Source organism: Microplitis mediator, chromosome 3 (genome assembly GCF_029852145.1).
Source record: "Microplitis mediator isolate UGA2020A chromosome 3, iyMicMedi2.1, whole genome shotgun sequence".
In the NCBI taxonomy this organism is placed as follows: domain Eukaryota; kingdom Metazoa; phylum Arthropoda; class Insecta; order Hymenoptera; family Braconidae; genus Microplitis; species Microplitis mediator.
Window position 1 is genome coordinate 10831639 of NC_079971.1, and position 24129 is coordinate 10855767.

The 24129-nt window shown below is 34.1% G+C and overlaps 1 protein-coding gene across 9 annotated transcripts in view; it reads left to right on the top strand.

Annotated features, from left to right (window-relative positions):
- Positions 1-24129, top strand: part of LOC130665417 (glutamate receptor ionotropic, NMDA 2B) — a 1452633-nt gene that overhangs the window by 12154 nt on the left and 1416350 nt on the right. The gene's annotated exons all lie outside the window — the stretch shown is intronic.

Consider the following 24129-nt stretch of genomic DNA (forward strand, 5'->3'; position numbering starts at 1 on the left):
TGTCAGACTCGAAAACCGACGGCGACGAGAAAATAAAATCCGAGTCATCTGACGAAGACACATTTAAATCTAATTTATCGGGATCATCGTCGTTTACGTCAGTTAAATTAAATATGGCCGTGAACATCAAAGCACCCCAGTTCAGTACGGAGAATCCGAAACTGTGGTTTGCGCAGGTTGAGGCGCAGTTTGCAACATATCAGGTAGTAACAGAACGCGCCAAATTTGACCTGGTGATACCGCTGCTTGAAACCCGCATCGCTGCTAAAGTACAAGAAACCATCATCAACCCTCCAGCAAACACGCCGTACAGCGATTTAAAAGCCGCTTTAATAAAATGCTTCACGAGATCCGAAGAAGCACGGATTACTCAGCTCCTCGACAGAGAGAGACTTGGCGATCGGACACCGTCGCAACATTTACGACATCTGCGTACACTGGTACCCGGCATCGATGACGCCATCATCAAAGCACGTTGGTTTTCGCATATGCCAAATGAGATTCAAGTTTGTCTTGAAGCTATCAGCGACTCAACGCTTGACAAGCTCGCCGAGTCAGCTGACCGTATGGTTGAGCGGATATCGCTCAAACCTCAAGTTGCCGCTGCTACAGCAAATCAACCATCAACCGCCGAGCCCGGCGAAATTGCCGCGCTGCGCAGAGAAATTGCGCAATTGACGAATCGAGTAAAAAACTTGACAGTGAAACGTGGTCGATCGAGATCTCGCAGTCAATCACGATCACGTGTACCGAAGAAGTTTGACTTCTGTTGGTACCATTACAAGCACGGTAAAAATGCCCGATCGTGCATTCCCGGCTGCAAATGGCAGGGAAACTTAAACGAGAATCAGTAGAGGCGGCTAATGATTCTCAATCGATTTCTCGCTGCCTGTTTATCCGAGACCGAACTACAGGAACGGAATATCTTGTCGATTCCGGCTCCGATTTGTCCGTCTTTCCGCGTGGCTGGCTGAAATCAATCAGTACACCAATAGGTTATCAATTGTATGCCGCAAACGGCTCGATAATTCAAACCTATGGTCTAAAATCTATAACATTAAACCTTGGACTTCGCCGTGATTTTTCATGGAATTTTATAATCGCTGACGTCACTAAACCGATCATAGGTGCAGACTTCCTAAGTCATTATGACTTACTAGTCGACCTAAAACGAAAATGCCTTCGTGATGGCATCACCGGTTTATTGACACCCGGAAATTCTCACACGACATCGGCAGAAACAAATATTAAAGCAGTCGATGGCAATTCTGCATATATGGAATTATTAAGAGAATTTTCCGATATTACACGACCTGACGCTACTCAGCGTCAAACTAAAAAACATTCAACTGTTCATCATATACGAACGTCACCTGGCCCACCAGTTTCGTGCAAAGCAAGACGTCTGGCTCCAGATAAGTTGAAAATCGCACAAGCAGAGTTCCGTAAAATGATAGAGGAAGGTATTTGCAGACCATCCAACAGCGCCTGGGCTTCACCACTTCACTTAGCGCAGAAGAAGTCCGGAGAATGGAGGCCTTGCGGTGATTACCGTCCACTCAACGATCGAACCTTAATCGATAAATACTCGTTACGTTATCTTGACGACTTTGCCGCACTTTTGCACGGTAAAAGTATATTTTCAGTCGTCGATTTTGCAAAGGCATTTTTGCAAATACCCGTCGCCCCGGAGGACGTGCCGAAAACGGCGATCATCACACGGTTCGGGTTATTCGAGTTCAAATTTATGACGTTTGGGCTTAAAAACGCAGCTCAAACGTTTCAACGATTCATTGATGAGGTCACTCGTGACCTTGAATTCGTCTTTCCTTATGTTGACGATATTTTAATCGCATCCAACGACGAAAAGCAGCACATGGAGCACCTAAAAACATTATTCGAGCGTCTTCGTGAATACGGACTGGTAATTAACGTACCAAAATGCCAGTTTGGTCTACCGGAAGTAAAATTTCTCGGCCACGTCATCACCAAAAATGGAATCAAGCCGTTACCGGAGAAAGTAGAGGCTATTGCCAATTTTGAGCCTCCTACCACCGTAAAAGCTCTTCGTCGATTTCTCGGCACAGTGAATTTCTACAGAAAGTTCATCAAGAACGCTGCAGAAATTCTAGCACCGCTTAATAAAATTTTGGAAGGACCCAAAGTCAAAGGCTCTCATCCAGTCAACTGGACAACAGAACTCCAAGAGTCTTTTAAGTCAGCTAAACGAGCTCTCGCGGATGCTACATTGTTGGTTCACCCTAAAATCGATGCTGACTGGGCAATATTCACCGACGCATCCGAAATCGGCATTGGAGCCGTATTGCAACAAAAAGTGGATAACAACTGGCAACCACTGGCATTTTTCAGTCGAAAAGTTCCCCCGTCGATACAAAAATTGTCGACGTACGACCGCGAGTTAAACGCCATCTACGAGGCGGTTAAATACTTTCGGCACATATTCGAAGGCAGGCATGTTACGATCTACACTGATCACAAGCCGCTTCAGCATGCTTACAAACAGCGCACCGAAAGAGCATCGCCTTGGCAATTTCGTCGACTTGATTTCATCGGTCAATTCACCACCGATATTCGACATGTGTCGGGCAACGACAATATTGTCGCTGACACACTGTCACGAGTCGAAGCAGTGTCTACTGCCATTACATCGGAAGAACTCGCCGATGCTCAGAAGCAAGATCTCGAGCTTCAACAACTGTTGCAACAGACAACCGCGTTGCAGCTTCGACGAATCAATTTCGACAACGGTTTAGCATTGTACTGCGACATTGCGTCAGGTACAGTGCGACCTTACGTTCCAGAGCCGCTGAGAAAGAAGGTGTTTAATTCACTGCACTCGCTAGCTCATCCCGGAATTAAAGGATCACTTAAACTTGTCTCCAAACGATACGTCTGGCCGTCGATTAATAAAGATTGTCGTGAATGGGCGAAATCTTGCATCGATTGCCAGAAGAATAAAATTCAGAGACACGTGTCATCGCCGATCGCCAGTTTTGAACCTCCAACTGAACGATTCGAGCACATACACATCGATCTAGTGTCTTTAAAAACATCAAGAGGCTTTAATCAGTGCTTAACGATCATCGACCGATTCACGAGATTTCCTGAGGCTGTCCCGTTATCCAATGGAACCGCAGAGGCGATAGCACATGCACTATCGCTGCACTGGATTTCACGCCACGGAGTACCGAAACGCATAACTTCGGACCAAGGTCCACAACTCGAATCGTCGTTATTCCAATCGTTGATGAAAATGTACGGAATAAAACACCTACATACTACGCCGTATCATCCGCAAGCTAACGGTCTAGTCGAACGTTTACATCGTCAATTAAAGTCAGCACTCTTGTGTCATCAAGAGTCATGGTATGACGCATTACCAGCCGTTTTGCTCGGCTTACGCGCTGCTTGGAAAGACGACATACAGACGACACCGGCTGAATTAGTATACGGTGAGCCAATTCGTTTACCTGGCGAGTTACTCACTCCCAGTAACAAAACTACACCTCACGATATCATTAACACATTAAAACGTCATTTTAATTCATTGGCACCGGCCGAAATGTCGCGTCACGGCAAGCATTCTGTTTTCTGTTTCAGGAACCTTAGTACTTGCAGCCACGTACTGGTACGGAATGACTAGATTGGACCATCTTTCTGGCCGCCGTACGAGGGTCCATATCGTGTAATAACCCGACACGATAAATACTTCATCGTTGATTTTCGTGGACGACAAATCGCCATTTCTGTGGACAGATTAAAGCCGGTCTACGAGGCAAATTCAGTCGACACGACGACGATGATAACAAACTCCCAGCCGATTAACACAGCAACCGAGACCGTAAAACGCCGAGTCCGGTTTAATATTTAAAAATTTACACGATTTAATTTTGCACGCCTCGGAAGCGAAGCGGAGAGGTTGTGCTTTATAACCCACCTGTCAAGGTCACACGATTTTCACTCATTAAAGTGCATACATTTTTTTTCTATTACTCTTACACATTATGAAAAACACATCAATATAAAGCTGAAACACTAATGAATAATCCTGATACTTTTTTTAATTTATCTAATATGTATTAATATAACAAAAAGTTCATTAAAAAAAATTTATCGTAGACGTCCATTAGTCTGTGGTTAAAAAAAACGGCGTGGTACGGATATCTCGAGAACGACTTGACGAAACTACTTAATTTTTTTTTCAAAATTTTCAGAAATAAGCAAAGAAGGTTCCTTCCGAAAATCACTACTGTAGGCCTTCTCGTTTTTTTAAAAATAAATCATTACGGTTAAAACCGGCAATCTTACATGTAAACAAACACACACTGCCACCATTTTTCATTAGGAATGTTCTCCTTATTTATTTTTTTTTTACTTTTATTACCGTATATTTACCATGAAAATTTCTATGGGAAAAGAGCGGGATATTCAATTTTATTCGAAATTTAACTTTTAAAAAAAAAAATAACATGAGCGTTCGAGGCGTGCACTTTTGGATTTTCCAAATTTTTTTTTTTTTTATATAAAAGTTTTTTTTTTTTTCTACAAAGTAATAATCCACCACTTTATCATACTCATTCATTTAATTATTTATTTATTCATGCCATTTGTAAATATTCCATTACTTTAATGTATCGTGTATTAAAATTAAAAAAAAAAAAAAAAAAAAAAAAAAGGGAGTTCTGTAGCGTTGCTACTAGGTGATGCGATCGATAAAATTCGACAGTTTCCGTCGAACATCGATTATTTTATTTTATCCATCGCTACCACATTGGTGGGGACAATTAGTAATAGACCGTGGGATTGTACACACGCATCCAGGCTTCTTACTTTACTGTATACTTACAATCACTGTGTTATTTTCCGTTTATTTAAATAAAACATTTGTTTAAATTAATTAGTTGGTTTTAATAATTTATATTATCACCTCAACCACTAAATATATATATATATTAAATAATATGACAATTTTTTAATATAAATAGTATTAAATTTTTATTCTGTCAACTATCAATCAAACTTAAATCCCCAATACTTAAAAAATGTTCAAAGGTTACGGCAGCAATTTAAAAGTATAAAGTATCAATTTGATTATTTGAGTTGAGTAATGCCATAAACGTTTCTTAATTGTAAGTGTATAACAGACTAGAGGATCAGACTACAAACCATCGATAACCAAAGTTAAGCAGCATCGGCGTTGGACATTAATTGGATGGGTGACCTCGTAGTAAAATAATTCTCGATGGTTAATAATTTTTTTTTTTTTTTTTTTTATTTAATTTTAACCGACATTGATATTGATAAAGACAATAAATCCTAATTAAACTTCTTAATTAATAATTTACAGATATTCTAAATGAGATTCTAAAAATGACTATATTCGTTCATGCATGATTATATATAATCATATATGATCATGTATAAACAGATCAAGTTATGTATGATCAGACCTGGCCAATTTTTGGATCTGATCATATATAGACAATTATGCATGATCATATATGATTAGACAAAATCTTTTATGACAGAGTGATTAGCTTGCCAAGTCTGGTCGCACCAAAGTATTATGGTCGAATATTAGGGCGCCACTGGAAGATGGACTCGGCCTTCCAGAACCGGATGTTAATGTAATTTTATTAGATGCTCAGGGTCGTTCGTAAATTTTATAATTTTGTGAGAGAGGAGAGGAATGATGAACAGGCTGAAATAAATTTTATTTAAGACTTTGGTTCCAATTTTAATTATTATAAGCACCTTGCTTATTATTTATTTAACCCTTAATGACAATTAATATTCTTATGACAAACTGTGCTTATGATAAACTAAACTTATGACAAACTAAACGCGTCCCCTGGACGTTTCCACACTCCCATACACACACGTATTTTAGGCGTCTTCCGGACGTAACACACACACACACTCTCTTTAAAAAACCGTCCACCGGACGTTAAACCTTTAACCTTAATACACTTTGATTAAAAAACCGTCCACCGGACGTTAAACCTTATTTTCCTTAATTTCTACTTTAAAAAAAACCGTCCACAGGACGTTAACCCGCATTTTCTTAATTAGTGTCCACCGGACATACCCTAAACCTAACTTATAATTTTGTCCACCGGACTTACATCACAAACACAATTTCTTTCAATTAACATTACTTGATTCTACTTAAAACTCTATTTTCTTTTGTACTTTTTATATCATCACAATCTTTTCACCCAAAACTTCATGACTCTAATTCAACTAAAATTCCAATATAAAATTTCCGCATTAACTCATTCCGATTACAATTTATCACTTCCTTAATTTCAATTAACTCACTGATTTTACACGTATTAATTAATTAATTTGTTGTTTAGATTAAGTATTAATTAATTAATTTTTCATAATAATTTTACCAGTAATTTTATACATTAATTTACTTCACAATAAAATAATCCGTTTCTTTCCATTTTACTCAATAACAATATATCACAACTCTAGCGTCCTTTTTACGACTTCATTTTATTTAGATATTTTAATTAATTAACTTAAAATTAATTTATAATTAAATCGTGACTAGAATTACGTTATGAATTGACTAGAAATTCAGCCATTGAGTTGGCGTTACTCGGTCTTGAATCTTACTGACGGATTCGAGTAAATTAAAGTTTATTTATGATTTAATTCAGCCACTGGAATAAATTCCGGCCTCAATTAATTTATTGACGTGATCGAATAATTTATTTAGTTAGTTATTTACGCGGGAAAATTATTTTATTCCAGCCAAAGGCCTCGGATAAAATAAATTCAGAGTTATAGACACAATGGCGAATAAGAGCGGCGTGACACAACTTTTGAAAAGACGAGACGTGTGGTTGTAATGGCCAACGGCCTACAACTTCCAATTTATATACGCGAGGACCAACGGAAAGATATTAATTAAATTAATTATAATTAATTCTGCCATTGGAATATAAATTCCGGCCTTAATTAATTATAATTTTACCTTGATGAATTTTTCACAGCAGCAACCAGATGAGACTTGTAGCTGATGTCCGGCTATTTCTCCAACTGTCGTCCAAATTTCCTTACAGGTAAATCGGCTCTTCTGGTTCTCGATTGTCCAGTTTGTTCTCGCTCCAGATTGTTAAGGTCCTCGTCTTGCCTCGTATAAAATGGTGTAGATGATGCGTCCAATCACTCTAGTCGTTCACCAACTCTCACTTAGGCGTCCATCGCCTTCGGTCGTCCGATTGACTCTCTTTGGGTGTCCAACGAACTCTCTCGATTTTTGGCACGGCACTCCCTTATAACTCTTCGATTCACCCCCGGAAAACTCATCCCTACTAAATTAATTAGCAAAAGAGAGGGGCGGATGTTCGGGTCTCACTGATTAGCGACACCCGGTGACATGTCGAATCACTCAATTTAATAAACCGAGTTATAATTAGGACCCATTATCGACCGTGGACAAATCCAATTTTAGATCTTAATAAATAGCCATTGGAATCTATTTTACCCTGTTACACTTTTTTCATCGGGTTGTTTAGATGTCAGTAACAATTTCAAAGTTTTAGGTTATACGTTAGAATATAAAAATGATAATTATGATTATAAAATCAATCTAATACGTTGATAAATTTACTAAATTAATATAAATATATAGAAGAGATTAATATAAATAAATTAAATAAATCAATGTCATTTAATTTAAAAAATTCATATAAATTTATTTAAGAAATAATATTTAATAAATTAATATAATCAAATTACAAGTTTCAATTCAATTAATCACTTTTATTATAAAATTAACAATTTTTAATAAAAGTAATGAAATACTTTAAACCTTTTGAATAGTTTAAAATTTTAATGACAGGTACTATTCACTTATAGTTACAATTTAATATTATCACTTATTAATTATCATCACTAATTAATTCACATTATAAAATAAACAATTTATCATAAATGTAATTTTTGTTTTGATCGCCCACAATCGAATTTCCACGATAGTATCGAGTCTTTTATACATTTTTAAATATTAATTTTCACAGAGTTGTTATTTATCGTACTATTTTTCAATCACGATAATAAACTATTTATTACACCACTAATTTAGCATAGTAATAAATTATATATAAACGGATTCATATAAAATTATTTGTATTATATAGTTATTATTATGTTTAATTACACGACACTTTACGTAGCAATTTTTTATCATGAATTTGAGGTTATTTAGTATATTATGTAAATGTAAATATATCTTACCCTATCAGGGTATCACTTCTAAGTCATCGATTATTTTTTAATCAAATGAATTATTTAAGATAAACCAATATGATCAATAATTTAATTCAAAAATAGATTTACGGTTCGGTGCCTTTGATAAATCATTTTTTAAAGCTACGACTTTTGCGTAAACGGGAGAAATATCGCTTGACAAAAATTTTCAAAGGAAAAGAAAAAAAAATTTCTAATAAATTTAAAACATAAAAATTTGGACGTCGGTTGGCCCTGCGGGCCAGCCCAAAAGCTTCTCGCTGTTTTCGAGGTCAAAGAGTTCGAAAATATTAGTGTGAATAAATTTTCGAACTCTTTGAGGAGCTCGAAGATCCTATTGCATGAAATTGTTCTTTGTATGAGCTTTTCAAGCTCTAATAAGATACGTTCTATGCAAAAGTTTGAAAATGTAAGAATCGAAAAATATAATTGAAGAACGGTTTTTAGGTTTTAATTCCCAATTATGTTCAAAAAAATAAATGTATTGAGGCAGAAATCACTGTCAGTGATCAAAATCAAGATTCAAATAAGTTTTGACTCATGTCAGAGCAATAATATATAAAATATCCGAGAAAAATCTACTTTGCAAATTTTTGCATTAGTGTATAATGTCATCTAACCAGTTCTTTAGTTTAAATCATATTATCAACAAAGAAATTGAAGAAACACAGTTCTTAATATTTTTCTTGGATATTTTATATATTGTTACTCTGAAATGAGCCAAAACTTATATAAATCTTGATTTTGATAACTGACAGTGATTTCTGCTTCAACAAATTTATTTCATTGAACATAATCCCGAATATAAATTCAAAACTGCTTCTTCATTAATGATTTTCGATTCTTCAATTTTTAAACTTCAGCATAGAACGTAGCTTGTTAGAGCTCGAAAAGCTTATAAAAAAACAATTGCATGCAATAGGATTTTCGAGCTCCTTGAGCTCAAACGCGACGGGAAGTTTTGGGGCTGGCCCGCAGGGCCAACCGACTCCCAGATTTTTTTGTTGGCAATATGATTTAAGCTGAAGAACAAGTTAGATGACATTACATGATGATCTAAAGAGATATCGTGAAAATTAAAACTTTGTATGGTTTCAGACACATTTTAGTACATTATATTATGATTTATCCGGAAAAAAATAACTTAAAATAGTGTTTTTTTTTTACTTTTCAACGCCGATAGGTTTCGAACTAATGAACCGATTTCGACGTTTGAAGTGGCAATCGGCGCGTTTCATTGAATTCTAGTTCTGATTGAAATTTGAAACCGATCAGATCAGTCGTTTCGAAGATATTTAAAAAAAACCGTTTTTCACCATTTCTTTTTCTAACGATATCGTCCGAACGCATTAACCGAATGAGGTGGTTAAGGCGGTGATCGACGCATTTTATTAAGTTCTAGAGCTGATGAGATTTTGAAGTTGATCGTTCAAGTCGTTTCTGAGAAATAACAAAAAAAACTAAAAAAAAATTTTTTTTTGTTTCGTAATTCACAAATATTTTCGAGTCTACTTGATGAAATGATCTGAAATTTTTGGGAAAGATGATGGCCAACAAGCTCTCTCTATTGCCACCTTAACCGTCCAAATCGGTTTATTAGTTAAAAAGTTATAGACCGTACACACACACACACACACACACACACACACACACACACACACACACACACACACACACACACACACACACACACACACACATGGAAACATTGACCGCTGAGTGGAAATAACCGATTAATTTTTCCCGAACACTACTTCGACTGATTTAATAAATTAAATTTTAGTGAGGAAGGGGCAATATATGGTTTCCATTTAAATAATAAGATAGTGAATACACTTATAACAATTTATTCGCCTATAGTCACCCGGAGTGTGATGCTCAGGACGGGAAGTCAGGACGTATTGATTGAGTGAGATGAGGTCCTTCGGTATCAGAGCTCTGAAATTCGTAGGAGTACCGAAGGGTAGTAGTGGGAGCAAAAAGAAGCCCGAAGATTTGCGAAAGATGACGAAAGAAAATCTTCGGAAAAATAGATATAGAGATAGAAGTAGAGGTAGAGCGCGACAACAAGCGCAAACGATGACGTCAGTGAGCCCCGAAGTCGCTGGCCGGGCGACCGCGGGTCCCTAATCCGTTTGGGTTTATTGCTCGAGAAGAGTAAGTCATAAAAAATAGAAGAAAAAAGTAAAAACGAAAGGTAGACAAGCTAGGGAAAAACCCATGGGTCGGAGGAAAAAAACTCCGGGTTACAATATTTACAAAATGTTTACTACTTAACCCTACTTAAATAGATTTCTTAATAAAAACTAAAAAATACTTTACAACAATATTTCCTACGTCTACTGTTACTATAAAATAAACGCTAAAAATATAACATGTACTTTATGCTAGACTATCTTTTACTGCTTTAAAATATAAATGATTTTAGAAAATAAAATATTAAGAAAAAACTACAATCAATAATTACTAACTAATTAATTATTTACGTGACCGCCACAAAATAATTATTATTTAATTAATTTTATGAGTTTGAAATATAAATTTTGAAATAATAAATATTACATATATTCAGGTATTAGGTAACGTATCATTTAGAGTAGAAGCAAATATTTTTATTATTTAATTATTTAATTATTCAATCGGACTTAAGAAATAGAAAGAGAAGTTTATCTGAAAGAGAAAAAGAAGCATAGCAGATTATGTGAGGAAAAAAAGAGAAAGGAGAGGGAGAAATGAGAGGAGTGGGTAAATAGTGCGAGGACGGAAAGCTAGATTTGGAGGGTCGTTAACGAAGGGAGGATGAAAAGAAAGGGAATCAATGGGAATATAAAAATGGAGGAATGCGACTCGCATTTTACAGGACTGCTGGGAGGGGTAGATGTGAGGAGCAGTAGGGCAAATAAGGATATTTGCTGGAAGGGCGTGTAGGGGTGAGGGCATGGGGGTATGAAAAAACGGTATGCTCAGGGGGTTATCCCCGGTAGTCCGACTCTACCGAGGGCCTCACCTGAGCATTTAACAACAAAAGCAATAATAATAATAATAATAATGCTTTATTCCCAAAAAGTAGGGGTACAATTAGTGGACCCCCGTTCCGCTTACAGCTACAAAACCTTAACCTAATCCTTAAAACTATTACAAAATCCTTACATATCTATTACTTCTACACTGTTTACAACCTTTTACGTACCAAAACCTTCGGCGGGAAAAGAAAAGCCATACCGGCAAAAGAAAGACCGCCTTCTACACACTCACACACATACCTTCATCCATCACACCCATACCAAGACCTCCGTTTCAACTGCACCATCTTTACCCTCCCTCCTACTCCGCTCAGCCCCTCTATTCTCTTTAACCATTCCTACCCCTGTCCCTCCTCCCCCAACACCTCCTTCCTCATCTCCTGCCAGCCCTTTTCCGTCCCGAAACCTGAGCACGCCTCCCACACATGCTCCCAACTTTCCTCACCTCCTTCACAAACAACACACCTCCTCTTATCCCTACTCTCCCAATATCTCCCTCCCCGGAGCTCGCCTCTTAACCTAACCTATCAGGCAGTTTTACAACAATTTATTGTTAATTTGACTTGTAAAGTATTTTTTTACCCTCAAATTGTAGACATTTTCATGTATAAATTTGCTTACCATCTGAAATAGTAAGAATGAACATTACCGACTTGTTTTTTCTAGTAATAAAAGATTACCTCTAAACCGAGAAAAAATTAACCGCAAACTTTTCTTTTCGACTTTTACTGGCAAATTCGGGCAGGAAACTTCAAATGGTAAATTTCATATCAAACAATAGTAAAAAATATAGACTGGAGCTCCGCTGGTGGCGAAAAAATTAATTATTGCTATAGAAAAATTTTATATTATTTACTGAATAATGGCATTTCTTACAACTTTTTATTCTCTGGCAGTGCCCTTTTCACATGAAAAAATTTGTAAAAGGATTAAAAATGGGGGTGCTATAGTATATGCTGGCCTAATTTAATTATTTAAATTAGTTCTCATAACTAAAATGGGTAAAGTTTCATAATTTTATGACGAACAATCAATCATTTTTCTACTGAAAAAGGAATTTTCTAAAAATTTTGTTTTTTTAAAAAGTTTTTAAAAATTGGAGCTAAATACCGTTCGGTCTACGGTATAGAGACACGGCAGGCTCGCGCCATGACACTTCACACATATAAATGTGTAATTTAAGCGAGTACTTGGCGCGAGACACTACCGTGTCTCTTGATGTAAAAATTTCTTTGTCTATAATATTATTAGCAAATTTATTATCATTTTTGCTTTCTTTATAATTTTTTTGCTAAGCAAGCTTTGGTCGCATTAAGATATTTTGCTTTGTACTCGCTTACAACTTGTATCAAATGTTGTTTTTGGTCTTCTCGTGTTGTTGAAATGTTGATATACTCTTGAGTCAACTTGATTACTTTCTCGGCGAAATCATTAATGACTGGTAAATTGTTAACAATTCATAAGCCTAGATAGTCGTTATTGCCCGCCCACGTTTAAACATTTAATTTCTAACAATTTTGATCAACGTTAAATCTTTCAAAAAATTGTAGGAATCCGAATTAACTTACGAATTGTTAGCAACACGAGAAGACCAAAAACAATATTTTATACAAGTTGTAAGTAAGTACAAAACAAAATATCCTAATGCGACCAAAGCTCGCTTAGTAAAAAAATTATAGAGAACGCAAAAATGATAATTAATCTGCTTATAATATTATATACAAAAAAATTTTTACATTTTTACTCTACCACTTTCCATTAATTCATTTTAAAGTTCGTCTGTATGAGGAAAGGTATGTTATTTCTTCTATTTCTCATAAAACAATGTTTGTTTTTCCTTAATTTTATGTTTAGGCCATGAAATCTACATAAATGATCATCGGTACTCTAGTGATGATAATAATTATCTTTTATTTTGACGATTTTATAGCCGAAAAAGGTAAAAATGAAAATAGAATTTAAAATATTATAGAACTGATAACAATTACAAGTTTAACGTTAAATAACATTTGAAGGAGTTATTTTATCGAAAATTCATAAGAAAACATTTTTGTAGAGCGTTCGATTTCCGATTAAAATACGCTTCGATCAAATTTTAACGCTCATTTGTTTCTGAGAAAAAAAATTAAATGTCAAAAGTCTAAAAATTCCATGTTATTTAAATGGGAAATATAAAATGGTTTCGGCAAGGTTTAATGTGAAAATTAAGAGCCTGTTTGTGCTGGATATTTTTTTTTAGGTTATAAAATAAAGATTCAGGAGGCGATTGGTAAATAAAAATCGATTCGGGAAATAACAGACACCCTAAGACAAGCATATATAAACTTTTGAACCAATGATATTTTTGGAACCTACTCGATGAATTATGATAGATTACGGCAAGTTCTTTGAAAATTCCACCATGTGGACGAATGCAAAAGATAGATTTCTATGAAATCGACTAATAATCACCTATCAAAAATTTTCAAAGATATAAACAATGGCATTATCACCATTACACATGGTTTAATTATGTGACTTTGAAACCTTATTAAAAGTGGAACAATTACCGTAAAACAAAGAGTAAAAAAAAGGAAAATATAGCTTTTTTTATCAGCTATCAAGTTCATTTTCCATAATAAGGATAGATATACCCGTTAAAAAAGTTACTTACGAAAAAAACCGAAAATGTAGGATTTTTCGTTATTTTTGAAATTTCAAATGTCTACCATTTCTCAACTAGTTGACCGATTTAACTCATCTTTAAACTTAACCGTGATAATCGTTCATAGAATAAGTGCGCCAAGTTTCATTAAGATCCGTTAAAAATTGTGGCCACTAGTTCATATTCGTTGAATAAATCTAAACAGTCAAGTTACTACAAAATCCCACGGGAATATCGTCTCGATATTGCATTCGAGGAGGCGTGGCAAGTTGCTTGTTACCGTTAAAGTTCTATTCGAAATTGTCTCTTTTCAAATTATATTTTCTTTTCCAAAAATCACCACACGGGAAGTACCACTCCCGTAAACACAAGGAGGCGTGGGTGATTTTTATAATAATTGTTAAGTGATTAACAGCGATTCTCGTCCGAGTGAATTGCTGGAGTCGGGGATTCATACCGAACTCATATGAGCTAAAGACTCAACAAATTCAAAGTGCGAATCTATAAGTTAAGTTAATAGTTAAGTGTAAATCCCAGAGATTTAAGTGAAAGAAAAGAACCTTAGTGTTAAGAACAATTTAACATCTTGTGAACTGAGTACGGCGAGCCCATAGGGAAATATTTCAATAAACATCTATCATTGGGAAACCTAAATATTAGATTACTTCTAATATTAAGAACCGCATCCCTTCTTCCTGAGCCAATTCATCTTTCGACCAGGGACCAACAGAAGCCGTACCCAGGAGTTGCAGTCCAAAGGCTACAAAGACCAACTTACAAGTGAGCAGCGAACAACGAAAGGTAGGTGAAAATTACCAATTTCTCTAACATATAAAATCCAAATTCTGCATCGAATAAACAGAGAGGCCCCTGCGGGGTTCATCGTTCGAGTTCTCACAATAAAAATAAAACCTAGAGCTAATCCTCTAGGAAAATCACCCTGTTTGCCCGGTGCCTCCCATTTGAGGCCCACGCTACCATTTACAATAATTAATTAAATCCGGACATAACAGGTTATTTTATTTCGAAAAATTTCTTTTTCCCTCTCTGGAAAAAAAAAAAAAAACGAAAGAAATGGAGGGAAGGATGATTATGATTTTAAAATTGAGAATTAAATGGTTGCAGTGCCACGGTGAGGGCGGGAGAAGGGACTACAGGAAGGATGATAAGGTTGGACAACAGACGGGTATTGTATTCAGAGGATATCGGGGAATGCAGAGTTTTGTCGCATGAGTGGAAAATACTCGGCCAAGTATTAGAAGGATCAATTAGAGGTTCTCGCGTGATTTTTTTATGTTTTAGGCCAAAATATTTTTTATATATATATCACAGATCGAACAATATGATTTCTTTTATTTATTTCGATTTAAAAATAGATTTTTATTATACCAAATTTTATTTTTTTCGATTTTTTGGGAATTTTTGCCATTTATTTAAAATTTTAGAGATGTCTGAGCCATGGATTTTTTTTACCGCTGTAACTGCATCTGCTTTAAATGTCAACTTAACAACCATACGCTTTGGGTAACGGTACTGCCGGCGGAAAAAACATCGAGGAATTTTTTAAAATGATAAATCATTGCAGATTCAACAAAAAAATAATTTTGAAAAAAAAATTTTTGAAAAAAAAAATTTTGAAAAAAAAAAAAAAATTTTCAAAATTTGTTTTTTTTCTATTTTTGTCGATAATCGATCTTTTTGATCGAAGAAATGAAGATTTTTGGTAAAAAAAAACATTTTCAAATCGAAAAAATGAACAAAAACCGAGAAACTACCAATTATGGTGATTTTTGACAAAATCGATAAATTTAAAGCTTCGGGGCACTAAGAAAGAAAAATCGCAGCGATTTGAAATTTTCAGGTTTTTTTCAAGACACTTTGAGGTCGAAAAAAAGACGAAGATATCCTTTGTTCATCCATTATATCCAAAGTTATAGCAAGATTTCCGAATATCCTTAAATTTGTGATTTTTGACCTGTTTTTTACTAAACAATATCGCTTTAAAAAAATTTTTTCTATCAAATGCCACTAATTTTGCCTCATAGAGAATGTTTTCCAGTGTTTAAAACCCTGCTTCCATTCTCTGTACGACCAATACATCCGGGGTTATTGATATCAAAGCCAAAATGGACTTTTTTGCTTTGATCAATGATAACTCGGCGCCAAATCGTCGTAGAGACTTTTTCAGGCCACCAAATTAAAGGGCATAAAATTTCCTAGAAAAGTCAGACAGTCGGATAATTCAAAAAAATTTATTGTTGCCCATAGAGGTATTAAAAGACCAGCAAAAATTTTGAAAATTTTTTTTTCGTCGGTTTTCTTATGATCACTCTGGAACCGTACATGATAAAAAATTTGGAGATCCAGATCTGAAAACTAGAAACTTGAGGCTACAATTTTCCTTTTTTTAATTTTCTCATACGACCATTTTTCACCGAGTTACAGTATGTTGAAAATCACCTAAAAATTTCGGATTTTCTTTCTATCCCTTAATTTCTGTGACCAGTGTAATTATTTATTTAGCCCTATACAATTTTTTTCATCACAATACTAAGAATTTTTTGCTTTTTTGCAATTTTTTGGGGTTTTTTGGAATTTACTCAGACTTTAAATGGCTAATGTTTTAAGTAAACTTCAGGTTAGTATGTGGAGGACCGAAATACATAAAAATCATGCTTAGTTAGGATTAAAAAAATTAATAAATTTAAAAAACGGTCGATTTTTGTGATTTTTTGAGGTTTTTCAAAGTTTTCTAAAAATCTGAGGGTGTACGGGTTAAACGGACCTCGGATTCAGATTCAGCGGGTCAAAATACATGGGAATAAATCGGTCCCGTCAAAAGTACAGAGAACTTATTTATTTTTGTGTGCCGGTGTTATCAATCGTTATTATTTTTATTTGTATTGTTCTTTCAACAAATATTCTATTTTCCTTAGTATGTAGCGAGTCTCTTCAGGGACTCATAAGCTTATGGTAATATGTATGCATATAATCCGAATGGCATCTTAAGATATATAGTAATCATTTTATTTTTTTTTAGTATTATTTTTTTTTTAACTTCCCGCTAAGAAAATTGATGATTTTCGAAAATTTCAGGAAGTTATTGTTTTCACCCCTGTAAAATGAGCGAGTGCTCTGTGGGATTCTGGTGTAGGTGTGGTTAATTCAATAACTAACAATTAACACAAAAATTACAGATAATAGAATAGATCTTTATTTAACAATATGTACACTGAATAACTGTAAGAAAAATACTTAAGAGCGAATGCAACTACATAGATAAGCGATAGCGAATGCGACAAGTAAAGCGGTTAAAAACGCGTGGTGGTTAGTAAGACTGCCCGATGTAGATTGGGAATTGAGACGGCGTCTTCTTCCTTCGTGACTGCTCGGTGGTGACGTGGCAGCATGGCTGCAGTAACGAATTTTCCCATTGGCTTAAAAGCGCGCCAACAGGAAATAGTTAGCCGCCAATTTCTCTGATTGGCCGGCTGGTAGCGGGTTCTCATGCCACCGTAGCACGGTCATGAGCAAGAAATTGTATGTGTCGGGCCCAAATAGTGAGTGACCCGGCACCATACTGACACTCAAGTCAGTAGCGAGTTCGGCTACTCCCGATCGTAGCGGAAATGCACGAAGCTTTTCAAATTGCCTAAGCTCGTGACTGAACACACCCCTATTTTCAAAAATCGCGATTTCATCAGATGTCGACGTTTTGAGGTCCTAGGAAGCAATTCTGACTATTTACAGAATGACGTGAGTGTGTGTGTGTGTGTGTGTGTGTGTGTGTGTGTGTGTGTGTGTGTGTGTGTGTGTGTGTGTGTGTGTGTGTGTGTGTGTGTGTGTGTGTGTGTGTGTGTGTGTGTGTGTGTGTGTGTGTGTGTGTGTGTGTGTGTGTGTGTGTGTGTGTGTGTGTGTGTGTGTGTGTGTGTGTGTGTGTGTGTGTGTGTGTCTATGTATGTGTGTGACCGGTCTATAACTTTTTAACTAATGAACCGATTTGGATAGTTAAAGCGGCAATCGAATGAGCTTGTTGGCCATCAACTTTTCTGAGAATTTCAGATCATTTGATCGAGTAGACTCGAAAATATTGGTGAATTACGAAAAAAAATTTTTGTTTTTCTAGTTTTTTATTGATTTCTCAGAAACGACTCAAACGATCGACTTCAAAATCTATTCAGCTCTAGAACTCAATAAAACACGTCGATTGCCGCCTCAACCATCAAAATCGGTCAATTCGTTCGTGAGATATCGTGGGAGAAAGAAATGCTAATATCGGTTTTTTTCGAAAACAATGGCACACAAAAGTATTTTCGAGCTCGAAGAGCGAAAATGTATCCACAACAATGTTTCCGAGCCCGAGGAGCTCGAAAACAGCAGGAAGTTTTGGGGCTGGCCCGCAGGGTCAACCGATAGACAGATTTTTTTTATGAGCATGAGATTGAAATAAAAATAACTAGAAAACAATGCGGAATGCGAAAAAACTTTATTGAAAATAACTTTTAGGGAATAAAATTGTCTACAGAAAAGGTCTTATGATATTTTGTAATAGGTCTGATGGTTTCGCCGGAAAAGTTAGAAAATCTTAAAAGTTAACATGAATTCGACTTCAACCTCAAATAACTTTTGAACAAATAGATTCTTTAAAAAATGAGAAAAATTTTGTTTTGTAGAGCATTCAATTCCCTACAAAAATATGCCTGCCAATTATTCCTATGACGCATCGTTAGCTACTTATAAAAATCAGAAGACGTAAAAAAAATTTTTTCCATGTTATTCTTATGGAAAATAGAAAAGTGCGATGAGGAACCTCTTAATGTTAATATTAAGAGCTCTAATTTTTACAGGCGTCTTTTTTTATCTAAATGAAACTTTTGAACCTGTTTGCGAGAAAAAAAAAAAGTTGTTATTTTTTGGATCACCCTAATGTATATATAAATATACATCAAATTGAACGGAATATAGTATAGGGCCGGATAGCTCAACTGGTAGAGCACTCGGCGCGTTACCGAATTGGTCTGGGTTCGATTCCCAGTTCGGGCTATCTATATTTTTCTCGATTTATCTATAAATTGTCTTATTGAGAGGTTTGCATGTTTAGGTTTCCACTATATTTAAATGGTGGAAAAAAAAATTTAGAACACAAAATAAAGTTTCAATTTTTTTTTCTTCGATTTTTTTTTGACATTTTTTGGAAATTTGTTATTTCTTTTGTCATTTCCTTGCATTTGCTGAGTCACCAACGCAAAAATTTGAGAAAAGTCGAAAAAAAAAATTTTTTCATTTTGATTATGATTACACAATTAAAGGAACAAAACTTGCTCCTTTAATTGTTTAGCTAAACTTTGATCGATGATTCCCAAAAAACGGTCCGATGGATCAATTTTAAAATTCACAGGGGTCTTGGGAGTACATTAAGCTAAAAAAGTCCCTGGCGACATTATTTTTTTTCACGATATCTGCAGAGTAGCGGTTGATTTACTAAAAAACCAAAAAAAGTCATTTTTTTGTACTTACTTCTAATGGATGTTAAAAATGAAAAAAAATTTTTTTTCCAAAAAATAATGACAGGGTCTCGTAGGGAATTTATTCAAGTTTTTATCGCCGCCCTTCAACTTTCTGTGCGATCATTGGTACCTGAAATATCGATGATCAAAGCCGAAAGGATCATTTTCTGTTTGAAGGCTGATATCTCTGCGACAAATCGTCCTACGAGGTTAAAAAAAAAACTAAATTGAAGCTGAACAAATTTGCTAAACGAACTATGCATTCGTTTAGTTAAAAGAATTTTTACGCGGTCTGTAGGCTCTTCGGAAAAAAAAAAAAATTTAGAAATTTTTTGTCTCGCGGTATTTCTCATGTTTGCGCAATAACCGGAGCTTTTAAAAAATTTTGAAAAAAATGCACCAAAACTAGAGATTTCAAGCTATAAAATGCTTTTTTCAAAATCTCGATACGATCATTTTTCACCAAGTTACAGCCTTTCAAAAATCACTAAAAAATTTATTAAATTTTTCTGCTCCTTTAATTTTTTGCATTAGTGTATATATACATATATACATGTGTATATCATACAGTTGTGTCTTATTCATATATATATATATGTATTCACTTATATAGTCTACATAGGAGTGTATATGTGTATATATGTGTATAATGCACCTATATATTATGCATTAATATATCATACATTTGTACGCATACATTTATATACTGATTATTGTTGTAGTGATAGAATGAGATAAAACGAGAAGAGGTTCTTCAGAGTTTATTCTCACCTGATACCGTCTGATGAGAACCAACGTCTAAGAGGGTCAATTTCACCCGTAAGAATGTTCTTTTAATATTTAAAACAAGGAATGGGTTGATGTTTAGCACCCTGAACCGTTTTTTTTATATAAAATTATTGTATCACGTGTGCTATCCATCGAATTTATTCCTTGGTTTTTGCATTATTAATTTAACCAATATTTAATGCTGACAAGATTAAATTAAATAACTTGTTAATCAAAATTTTAATGATTCAAACCAAATTAAATATTTTAAATAAATAATAATTCTTAGAAGAATAAAGTATCGAGATAACCAAAAGTTGTAGTCTAAACAAAAGGCTGAGACCTCATCTTGGCGTTGATTCTTGCCACCTCCACGCCACATATAGAAATTAGGGGGGGGGGGGGGATTGGGGGAATTAGCGAAGAGAACAAAGGAGTTAAGAAAATTAATTAGCAGTCGAGGGACAGAATTTAATGAGTGAGATCTGCTGATGATCTTGAAAAAATAATCTATCAGAATTTTATAAACGTGAAATTTGTGATTTTTCAATCATTCGTTAAAATAGAGTCTATCTGGAAATTCAAGCGTTATAAATTAAAAATAGATTTGTGAAATTTGTGATTTTTTAAATCCTTTGATTTTCAACATAAAGTTATTTAGAAAAATTATAAAATAATTCTGTGAAATTTGTGATTCTGAAAATCAGTTGATTTTTCGATATAAAATTCATACAAAAGTAAAATTTATAAAATAATTTTGTGAATCGTGAATTTTAATCTTATGATCTTTTCATGATAAAATTTATTTGGAAAAATTTATAAAATAATTAAATTAAAATAATTATGTAAATTGTGATTTTTAAATCTTTTGATCTTTTCACGATAAAATTTATTTGAAAAAATTTATGAAATAATTAATTTAAAATAATTTTGTGAATTGTGATTTTTAAATCTTTTGATCTTTTCTTGATAAAATTTAACTGGGAAAATTTTATAAAATAATTAAATTGAAACAATTTTGTGAATTGTGATTTTTAAATCTTTTCATTTTCGATAAAATTTATTTGGGAAAAAATTCATAAAATTATTAAATTAAGATAATTTTGTGAATTGTGATTTTAAAATCTTTCGATTTTTCGGTACAAAATTTATTTGGAAAAAGCCGTAGGACGATAAGTATACCGAATCGGCCCCAGATAAGGATCGGGCTCATTTTTTCAGGGAATGTTTGTACCCATGAGATACTTCGATGCTATGAGTTTCAGGTCTTTATCTATAACCACTTCGGAGTAAATCGAAAAATACTGAAAATTAGAAAAAATTGATGTTTTCAGAGCGTACTTATTCGATTGATCTGAAAATTGGATATGTTTTGCGGGTTGATGGTAGCTATCTGGAGAAAAAATAGGAGCTATTTCGGCTCACAAAAACCTAAAAAAAAAACGAGTTTATATTTTTAATTTCAATTTTTAAGCATCTTACCATTACGACACAGTTATGAAAATATTTTTTTTGAATTCCTCATCCAATTTCCTATGAATCTATGGCTTTTCGAAATTTTTAAAAATGGTACTCCATATTGAAAAAAAATAAAAACCATTATTTGCTCAAAAATCGGGTTTTTCTAATAATTTTACTCTTGAACTGATAAAACACAAAACTTACTCGTTTACTAAGGTAGAGAAAACCATAAAAGAAATAAAATATCCTTACATTATTAAAATAATTTTTTTTATTCATTAATTTCAACGCTAATATTTCATCCATAAACAATTAAAACTGCAATTATATATATTAATCTACTACAAATGATAAATAAAATTGTTCTCCTAATTTGCGACTAGTCTTCGTCGCTATCTTCATCCATTTTATCGAGAAGTGTCGAATCACATTCTACAGCCAAACTTTTCATCATTTTAGACAATTCTGAAGATCTTAAGTTACTCCAATTAGAATAAACTTTCAAGTAGTTCAAATTCTCCGTATAAAAGCGTTTTTTTATGAGATGATCGCTGCAGCATCGATTCCCATTCGGAATAAGAATTATTTTCTTTATAAAGCATTGCATACGGGCATCTTGAGGAACAACGACTAGATTTTGATTTGAGACAGAACATACACAACAATATCTATGAGTCGCAACAGTTCTCTTCATTTGAACTTCTATACATTCTTCTATTTCATCATCACGGGCAACATCTAAATGAATAGGTGGATCATCAGTACTTGATTGAGATAAAGTCATCGTTAATAAACTCGATTCTGTTCTTTCTAAAAGATCACTCCTATCTGAAGGTAGTTCATCTTCCAACGATAATTCCTGATTCTCATCTTCAAGTTTGGTTTTTTTATATTTTTTTACGCGACAATTCGAACAAAGAATATGACCAACTACAATCGGACACTCAAAAAAAGTTGAAAACTCTTCAGCTTCTTCGTCAGATTTTATATGTTTTGGAGTACCCGGCATTTTTTTCAGGTACTTCGAACAAATACAACACTTTGGATTATTAGCTTCAGGGGTCGACATATTTTCACTTTAATAGTTATTTAAACAATTAAAAATAAATACTAAATATAGATGACAGTACAGCCAATTCCTTGGAATGTCAAGACTCAGTAATTTTTAGGTTATCTACAGATCTAGTGACTTTTCACAAAAAAAAACCAGTGTTACCAATTTCAAATTACAGTGCCATCTTGTGGTTGTTAAATTCATTGAATATTGGGCGGGAACATTTAAGTTCTCTGAAACAACGTTGATTTACATAAACAATAGTAATGAATACTGATTTACTCATTACAGTTACTGATAGAGATTTTTTCGATTTGTAGTACCATTTTTTAAAATTTCGAAAGGCCATAGATTCATAGGAAATTGGATGAGAAATTCTAAAAAAATATTTTCATAACTGTGTCGTAATGGTAAGATGCTTAAAAATTGAAATTAAAAATATAAAATCGTTTTTTTTTTAGGTTTTTGTGAGCCGAAATAGCTCCTATTTTTTCTCCAGATAGCTACCATCAACCCGCAAAACATATCCAATTTTCAGATCAATCGAATAAGTACGCTCTGAAAACATCAATTTTTTCTAATTTTCAGTATTTTTCGATTTACTCCGAAGTGGTTATAGATAAAGACCTGAAACTCATAGCATCGAAGTATCTCATGGGTACAAACATTCCCTGAAAAAATGAGCCCGATCCTTATCTGGGGCCGATTCGGTATACTTATTGTCCCACGGCCTTTTAATTAAAAAAATTTTGAGAAATTTGTGATATTTAAATTTTTTGATTTTTAATATAAAATTTGATCTAGAAATTTATCTGATTCTTTTCAAAAATTTAAAGTGAATTCTTTTCACAAAATTTTAAATTAATTTGTGAAATTTATTCATCCAATTGTTTTAATAACCTTAAATGAATTCTTTCCATAAAATAAGGATTAATTCAAACCCCAACGGGCAAAACACGAATAGTTTAACCTTGCCACCCATATTCGTATTTTAAGCCGCTGGCGATAATAATAATAAGAATAAAAATGGTTTTTTGTTTCATACAACTATTGAAATTATTATTTTCGGTAATAGGCGTGGAGAAGATTAGAATTTAATCCATACAATGTAAATATATTTTTCTTTCATTCTTATTACCTTTGTCAATTCAAATATTCTTTGTCTATAATAAAATCTGAGGAATAAGTTGAATCAGACGTCATCATTATTTTATTTGAATGAAAACCTCCCGCCGTTCGTCTCATCGATTGAAATCAAAACCCAAAGTCTGTGAGTGTCCTGGTTACCTTAAGTCTGTTTCTCAGTCAAAAAATTCCTATAAGTTGGTTCCTATAACAATTGAGGAAAGACCTCTTCCGTTGACCTGGGTCAACGAAAGAGATCCT